Genomic DNA, 9,531 nt, shown 5'->3' on the forward strand with positions numbered 1-9,531 from the left:
AACCTATGTTATATTAGTGATCTATTTCACTTCACAAACACCAATTCGTAACCTTCATACTTAACATTTGTAATTCGGTGTTTGAGCTATAGGTTCAATATCTCACACTTCATATTTAGTGATAAATGGAATTGCCTATTTCCATTTTGGCCAATCACTTAACTTGTCGACATTTATGAAACGAGATTTAATATAATCATAGCCTTTGATGATTGTAGCAGCTACTAATAACCCAAATGTATCATCAGTTTGTGATCCCACAATTCTCATGTGCATGTGCATGCATAATTTATAAGAATCTCATTGCTTTGGGGTACCAATGCCTCTTTAGGGGCTCCTGTTGTCACTTATGGAACAAACATCTTCTTTTAAGATGAATTATTTAGAATATGTGGATCATAACCTCCTATAAAGCGTTATTTTCTTTAGGGCTTGAACTTTTCAAATAATCTCCACTTATAGGGAGTTAAGTCTTTAGAACCTATATTTCTGTTATGCTCTAGGCATGCGTTATATATAGTCACTTATTGTCATGTTAATGGATACATGAATATCAATCCATGCTTGCATATGTATTAACTTATATATAATCATAATAATATATATATATATATGCATTATCTTGACAAGACAAAAGTGGATGTATTCAACACTAATTCACGACGTTCTTTAAGAACTATCATTTCTCCCCCTAACGGCCAGAAAATTGTCACACCAATAGTCATCAAAATTTAGGAAAATAAACTCACCATCATTATCGAGTCAAATTGACTTAATTGGATAATATGGGAGTTGTGCTCATAATTTTCTTGACAAGAGACAAATATGTGACCATTTTATTAAGCACATTCAGTAAAACCGGTGAAGTGGTCCATAATTAAATGTTGTATAGGCTCACAAATATCCCCTTGAATTATTTAAGGAAAAAGGGCTCAAAGTGAATTTTTGACCGAGATGATCTTATGACAACTTTTCTTTGTGAGCATGCTTTGCAATGATATTTGTTGGACATGACAATATTTTGAGTCTTTAAACGATGTCCTTACAAATTTATAAAAATCTTGTGTATCATTGTGGACCATGGATTACCAAGATAGTCATGCCACAACATAAAAATTATTCGGTCAATGAACTTCTAGTTCATGACATTATAATCTTCAACTACTTTAATGGTTGTGTAATACAACCTACAAAAGAAAGTAGGAAGTTTCACCTTTTGACTTTGCTAAGTGTAGACTGGCTGGACTCAAAGGTAGACTTAGAGTTGAACTTAGAGTTGGACTCAGAGGTGGACTCAGATTCGTTGTGCCCACTTCTCCGCTAATGGGAAATATGGTCTCGAACTTGTACTCGGATGTTGTAGATAGTTTGTTGGGGGATAGATCTGAGGCGGACCAAATCATGAGCTATCTATCTACGACTCACAGCATCGCCAAGATCATGGTGTTACGCTTCCTGCACCAAGTGGTGCTTTGTTAGCTACTCTACCAGACTCTAAGGTGGACTTGGAGAGGGACGTGGACTCGTTGCTACCACCCACTCCGCCGATGGGAAATATGGGGTCGGATTCGTACTGGGACATTCTAGGGCGTTTGTTCGGTTACATTTGAGACGGACCAAATCATGAGCTATCTATTTCTGCCTCACAACATCGCCAAAATTGTGATGCTATGCTTCCTACACCAAATGGTACTTTATTAGCTACTCTACCGAACTCTAAGGTGGACTCCGAGGCGTTGTAGCCACCTTCTCCGCCGATAGGAAGGATGGGCTCGGAATCATATTGGGACTTTGTGGGGAGTTTGTTGGGCGATATATTTGAGGAAAACCAAATCATGAGCTATCTATCTACAACTCACAACATTGACAAGATTGTGATGTTACGCTTCCTACACCAAGTGGTGCTTTGTCAGTTACTTCATCGAAATCTAAGTTTCATGCTTTATAGACGCCGCCCCCTCAACCCTAAACACCATCGATCACTTAGGCGTCGTCATTCAAGCAATTTATTTAAGTGCAACCAAAGTTTTAAATACCTTACTAATTCTACCCTATAAAGAAGAATTCATTCCTAGGTAAAATCATCCTTCAACAAGGAAATGTATACATGGATGACAATATGTCTTCGTTATCTTCGTCCCTTTCAAATAAATCATCACTTCAATTTTAGGAGTTGTGCATAAATGGCGACAGTTGTGGTCACTGATTACTCCACTGAGTTCGAATTGATTGGAATAGGATTCATGCTCATCATTGGGCGAAGGTGGTGGACTTGCTTTGGACACATGCTTCAACTCGTGACTAATTTGAAACCTCTGAATTCGCCTTTATAGAAGCTGAGAAAGAACTTCATACTTTTCATTGCTGAGCTTCAAGTTGAGATGTTTGAAGTATATAAAGCACAAATACTTGGAGGAGTTCATTCATGAAGCCTGTTAAGCTCATAATTTCATACATATACATGCCCAAATTTACTTACTTCTTTTGCTTAGTTTCTTATAATTTTGAGTTATTTGCCTCCCTTTGTGTGTTTTATAGGCCAAAAGAGCAAGAGAGCATAATTCATGCAATTCAAGCATGTTAAGGCCTGATTTGGATGAATGGAAGAAGAGCTTAAAAGACAAACTCATTTTGGCTACAGCCCCCTACCAGTCCAGTTCCGTAGGTCATATTTCAAGCTTTGTTTCAGCAACCTACACAGCTCGGATGAGGCAGCATTCTTCATGAAAGTTGTTCCAATGGGTGTGTACTATAACATATCCAAAATTCAGCCCCATTGGATAAATCTGGAGTCCGTTACCTAGCAAACACAGAACCATGCTCAGGATGGATTTTGACAGCGAGAAAAACTGAGTTAGCAATTTGTTTCAGCCTTAACTTCCTCCTCCGAGCTTGGATTGGGCCAATACTTGTGTGGTTGGATCATACACATTCTGAACTTCACAATGGACATCTTAAAGTCTTCATTTGATTCAGCCTAGCCCAAGTTGTAAGCCCTTGAAGTTGCTGGTCATGCTGACCTCAGGATGAGCTGGTTGGAAGCTTGGTCATGGTGAGCTAGGCATGAGCTATTGTAGCTGGTTGGAAGCTTGGTCATGGTGACATGAAGATGAGCTAGGGCTGCTGGTGGGATTTATTGGTGAAGTGCATCAACCAATTCAGATTTTATAATGCAAGTGTTGTATGCATTAGTGAAGTGCATCAACCAATTCATCTTTTATAATGCAAGTGTTGTATGCATTAGCCATATTGAATTCAGATTTATCACTCCCCTCTCCCTATAAAATACCACATCCATTCCACATTCAAGACACAACAAATCCTAGGATTCACAACCCCACAATTCACTCCAGCCATCCTCAAACACTCTCAAAATCCCAAACACTCCAACAATCACCAAAACAACTCCAGCAAACCTCTCTTCCATTTCCCTACGAATTTCATCTTCCTTAGCCATCACCACTCACTCAAACTCATCCCAAATCACCTCCATATCCTTCATACATCTTTCTAGAAGTGGGGAAGCTCTTGGAGAAGCATTAGAAGTGGAGAAGCACTTGGAGAAGCCTTGGACACCACAAGAACTTCAGAAAAAGGGTTTTTCTACTCTTATTGCATTCATTATGTTTTCTCATTTCTATTCAAGTCTCTTTTCCATTATGAGTAGCTAAATCCATAACTAGGGCTTCGATGTAACCTAACATGAATATTCTGGGTTTATAAGTTTGGAGTTTCAAGTTTGATTCATGATTCATGTTCTTATTCATTATGCTTATAAGTTAACATGCTTGTTTGAATGATTGATCACCATTAGAACTTGTTTGTTAACTATCTTGGTTTGAATTAAGAGTATACACCATGCTTGCTTTAATTCGAATTGAACTATGAATAGGAAGAGTATGTATGGACATTCGACAACAGGGATTAGATACATACTTGGTTGTTTAAAATGTTCTTCTATGCTTAATGGGTTCCTAATGCTTAATTTTAGGTTAGACAACAAATGATCAAATTAGGGAATTAGGAACACAAGGTTAGGACCAAACACCATGGCCTAATCATACTTTAGCTAGAATCAATCTTTGAATCTGAATTAGACTTGTTACTTGAATCTTTATAACCCAGAATTGAATTGTTATGGTGATTCGAATGCCCTAGTCTCAAAATCTGTTTTCCAACTCTTAAAACCACTCTTTGTTACATTTGTTTACTTATTTTTGTTTGCAATTTCATTTTGCTTCTTTTGTTCAACAATCACAACCACTCTTGTTTTAAATTCTGTTTTAGACATAACCTCCTACTTTCTTGAATTTGGTAATCTAAGTACATAACTAGTTTTAACTTCTCAGTCTTCGTGGGTACGACCTCGTACTTGTCTTGCTATACTACTAATTGCCCCGTACAATTGCGAGTTAACAAAGCCCTTTGACTTGACTTAACCATTGACTTTGACTTTTAATCTCAAGTTACTTTCCTCTTCATTTGTACCTATGACTATATTTTTCAATGTGCGATTCATAGGTTCCTTTTAACGAGGTAGTGGGTTGGCTCAACTCCTCTGAGTTGATTGTGAATTAAATCCTACAATTTAATTCTTCCTATTGACGAAGGTCAATTGTGATTGAACCTTACAGGACTTCCACAAACCATGGTTGACGCCTAGTAAGATATCATGGCTATCCAAGCTAAAGAGCAATGGTGAAGAACATATTCAAGTTGGAATGACTGTGCAATTGAATCATTCTCTTGTGCAATACTCCTCATTCACATTGTTAGGTTATGGAAACTTATGTCACAACTTTAATGTGAATTATGTCTTATATGATTATCATGGTAATGATTTGAAAACTTCTTCTTTCAAATCTCATCCACTACTTTGTGCAAAAATTTGATCAATCATATCTCAGGAGTATTCTCTCTCCTTACTAAGAGTAGAGATTCCTTATTGTACATTCATTTGTTTCTGTGACTTTATTAAGAGTCCCGATAAGCACCTTTAAGTCATGTTTTATAACACAATTGTATAGTACTTTCAAAGACAAACAACATAGCCACAAGACAACTTTGATGTCTCAAGTCTAACAATTAGTTTGCACCATTGCAACTTATGATTTCTGGTTTGACATGTAGGTAAAAACTTCCATTCTAGAACCTTTTTTTTTTTATCGCGTTCAGTGTACTTGTTCCCCTGCAAGCACCTACACACTTATCTTGGTGTCACTACACTTCATGACTTAAGACCTTGTCATCCTCTAATCAGAGAAGATATAGTGTGTGCTGGTCTTTGCTGAAGATCAATGCCTAATTGATAATCCTATGACCAGGAACACTTTTAGGATATAACTAGGAACCATGAGAAGTCTCAATGTATGCAATCTCATAACATAGTTCTTATGTCCTCTTTCATATCCCTAGGAATATTGTTGCTTTACATTTATGATAATAGAATAGGAATCATGATTTGAAAACAACTGTTCTTGCCCATAAATACTTAATAAGTCATTACAAAAGATGTCCTTAACATTAACTATTTCATAATTAGTTGAATTTAAGGACATACTACTAACACATATATGATCCATTGCACATATCACTTTCATTAGACTAGACTCATCTGGACACTTTTGACTATTTGGTCAATTTATGGTAATTTTGTGTTTGTCTTTGGGCTTGTTTTAAACATTAAGCAAATAGGTAAGTTTGGGCCAGTTTAATGGTATATGATTGGATCTTTGGGCCAATAAGAGTGTATGGATCCACGTAGACTGCCTTAACGTGCTAATCAAGCATAAATCCGTTATAATTAGTATATAAAAAAAAACATATTGCATGAAGACATGCAAAACGGATTTTGATTGGATTCGATTAAATCGGAATTAAGATAAGACATTTCACCTTTCCTTACCCAAGTGATCTGGGATTGTTTCACCATCCCATGGTCTCACAAAATCCGCATTCAAAGAAGGTGTGAAATAACTTCTTCATACTTCATCTTTGCTCAACTTCAAATTGAGATGTTGAAAGTATATAAAGCATTGTTACTTGAAGGATTTCATTCATGAAGTCCTTCAAAAAAAGGTGATCCAGTTTAATTATGTTTTCTTTGATAAGGAGATATGTTGCTAAATTAATTAGTTTCTTTATGACAATATTGATTGATGTTGGGTTACTATCACAGTTAAAAAGGAAAAGGAAAAGAAATTCTATTTCAAGAATGTTTTGCAGTTGCTTTTCTTCTAGTACTCATCGTCCAGTGAATACATGTACCCCTGCTAGTGCTATTTCAAAAAACCTTGTGATCTAGGAAAATTCAGACTTTGGTGATATAATTATTATTAAAAACATGACCCAAAACCCAAAATGGAAGAAGTTGAAATTAATGGATGTAGGGTAACTAATTAATCCGGTTACGATTCTTTAATTAGTCAACCTAGTCAACTAATTAATTTGGTTATAATTGTACATGTATCATGCTCGAATTCAATTTGTAGCATCCTTGTTCTATCAGCAACAAATAAAAATAAAATTTTGTATCTATATTGAAATGTGGCACATATATATATATATATATATATATATCCTAGTTAAATTAAAAAGATTAAAGTCAACATTCTTTGCATGGTCATCCATGTGCATGCAACATTCTTTGCATGGTCATCCATGTGCATGTATTATCGGTTGTGACAGTCATTGCCGCTTCCCCAACGGATGGACACGTGTCACACTTTTATTGGATGTAAAACGGGGTATTTTGCAAATGAAACCTAATTACTATTATACTCCCCCCTCTTTTACATAGTTTCTTCTACACACTTCTTTTCCTCTTCATGCCCTAAGGCCCTGTTTGGTTCACGGAAAAGATTTGATAGGAAATAGTTTTCCATGTATTTCCCAAGGAATGGGAAATGAAAGATTCATTTCCCATATTTGGTAATCTTGGGAAAGTAACAAGGAAATACCACTCTATTTCCTTTCACATGTTTGGTTTGTGTAGGAATGTAAAACAAAGTTTGTTTAATTTTTCAATTATAACCATATGAAATCAAATAGAAAAAGAATGCATTTAATGATATATTGTAATTCTAAATTGTTAATGAAGACAAAATGGTCATGAAAAATGTGCATTTAATGTTGGCTTATTTTCCCAAACTGAGGAAAACAAAACCTAAGGGAGGAGGGGGAACCATGTGCCAAGCAACCATTTCCCATGTGCCAGGCAATCATTTCCCATGCTTGGACTTACCGAACATGGGAAAGCAAACGAAGTTAAATACAAAAATCTGTAAGAACTAGAGAGCTAGAGCTATAGTGAGAAATTTCTAGGGTTTTCCTCTTCTTGATGGGAAATTTAGGAACATGAATGAATGAAATATGTTTTGGAATTGTTATGAACATGAATGTAATGAAATATGGATTGGAATTGTTATGAGATTTAAAAACTTTGGGTCTAATTGGAGTATTTTTAAGATTTCCATTCCTATTTATTTTACGCACTATTTTACTTTAAATTTGGGCTTAAAAGTTTCAGTGTGAAAAAAAAGGGCCAATATCGAATCGGTTAATTGATTGGGTTGGTTAAAAAAAGAGAATTGAATAAATATTGTAGACAACCCAAATTAAACCAACCTAACACATTTTGTTAACCGAAATTTTTGGTTCGAAACCCATTTGGTTCGTTTTGGTTTGAGATCAATTGACTTGATTGACTCAATTTTAGTTTGAGATTAGGGCAAACAGATTAAATCAGTTTGGTACTAAGTTTTGGGCCCAAAACTTAACCAACTGAAACCGAGCCTAGGCCCAATATAGTGTTCGAGATATATTTGTAAGATTTTGAATCTTTCTTCCACTATCCTCATCTACCCAATCAATGGATTTTGAGGTTTCTTATGGAATAGGACATTGCTAATAAAAAGGGTGGGGTCCATAGACTCAGGGCGAGTTTGGCATTGTTGTGCTGTGAAAATAATCGTTGTTAGATTTGCTGTGAGAGAAATCACCTGTGAGAGAAAGCAGTTTGGCATTTGGTAAACCTTTTGTTAAAAGTGTTGTTGGTACTAACTCCCGCATAATCAGAAAAATGATTCCCGCATAATCATTAAACCTAGCGCCTCTTTGAATTTGATTCCCACATAATCAGAAAATGAAAACACCTCATTAGCTGCTTTCCCTTATAGCTTTCTCTCACATCAATTTTTAATAATAAGTGATTTTCTCATAGTTGTTGGGGTCTTTTTCCGTCGGAAGGCTCGTCGAGGCTTGTTGATTCTTGGACCACCACAGAGTGGTGAATCAAGCCTTCATTGCCCCTTTTTCTGAGTTAGCGAGAACTAGGCCCAAAGCATCCCGAGGGAGAAGCAAGTCACAGGGGAGTACTCTGTTCTTTTTCCAGCGGCTGCATGTTTGGTGCTGATGTTTCCGACAACTTGACGAAGAGTTGAAGGCTATGATGTTTATAGCTTGGAAGTAAGGAAAAGCTTGGAGTTGTGCTTGGTGAGACTTTATAGAGAATATGATGGATTTGAAGGAGAGAAGGTTATGGCTGGGGTGCTTACAACAGCTAGGAAGGAGGTGTGATGATTGAAGAAGGGGGTTGATGGCTGAAGAAAAATTAGTCGATGGCTGCTGTGTTGCTTGCAGCAGCCGAATGAGGGGGCTTGATGGTTGAAGAAAAATTGGTCGATGACTGTTGTGTTTGCTTGCAGCAGCTGAACGAGGGGACTTGATGGCTAAAGAAAAATTAGTCGATGGCTACTGTGTTCTTGCAGCAACCGAATGAGGGGGCTTGATGGCTCAAGAATGACTGTGATGACTGTTGGAATGCTTGGAGCAGCTGAAGAAAGATGGGTTCTCATGGTTGCTGGGAGGCTTGCAGCAACCAAGAGATTTGATTTTGCTTGGGCAATGCCTCCCAATTTATAGAAGGTGAAGGCTCTCTTTGGTTCCAATAGGTAAAAGGAAGTGTTGGAGCTAGTTTATTTCCAATTGGTAAAAGGGAGCATTGGGTCATTCTTATTTCCAACGAGTAAAGCTAGGCATTTGGAAAATGACTATTTCCCATGGGTAAAAGGAAGTGCTTGAAAAATATCTCATTTGCTCACCCACATTGGAGAACTTCAAGTAATGGGCTTGGACTTTGGTGCTCCCAAGTAGCTAGCCCAAAGTCTATTATCCATGAGCTTCCGTGGCCTTATGGACCTCCGTAACCTTCCACACCACAATCCCTCATGCAAGCCCCGTAAACCACATGACTTGGGTTCATGTGAGCTTGATAGGTGATTGACATATGAAAAATGTATTATTGGCTTCGCATAGCATGGACACTATTATTTATTTAATGAATTAATTCCCAAAATACAGCTTGGATTAACTCATGACCAACATTACATGTTATATTGGGCTTTAAATGTATTTGGGCATCTCATGACTTTTTTGAGCCTCAACAATAGTTTACCAAACGGGTTGAGTTTCCCAAATTTTTTTTAAAATCACTTATCACCCCAAATAAGTAATGCCAAACATGCACTTCGG

The sequence above is a fragment of the Prunus avium genome, chromosome 4 (assembly GCF_965620075.1).
Source record: "Prunus avium chromosome 4, drPruAviu1.hap1.1, whole genome shotgun sequence".
Lineage (NCBI taxonomy): Eukaryota > Viridiplantae > Streptophyta > Magnoliopsida > Rosales > Rosaceae > Prunus > Prunus avium.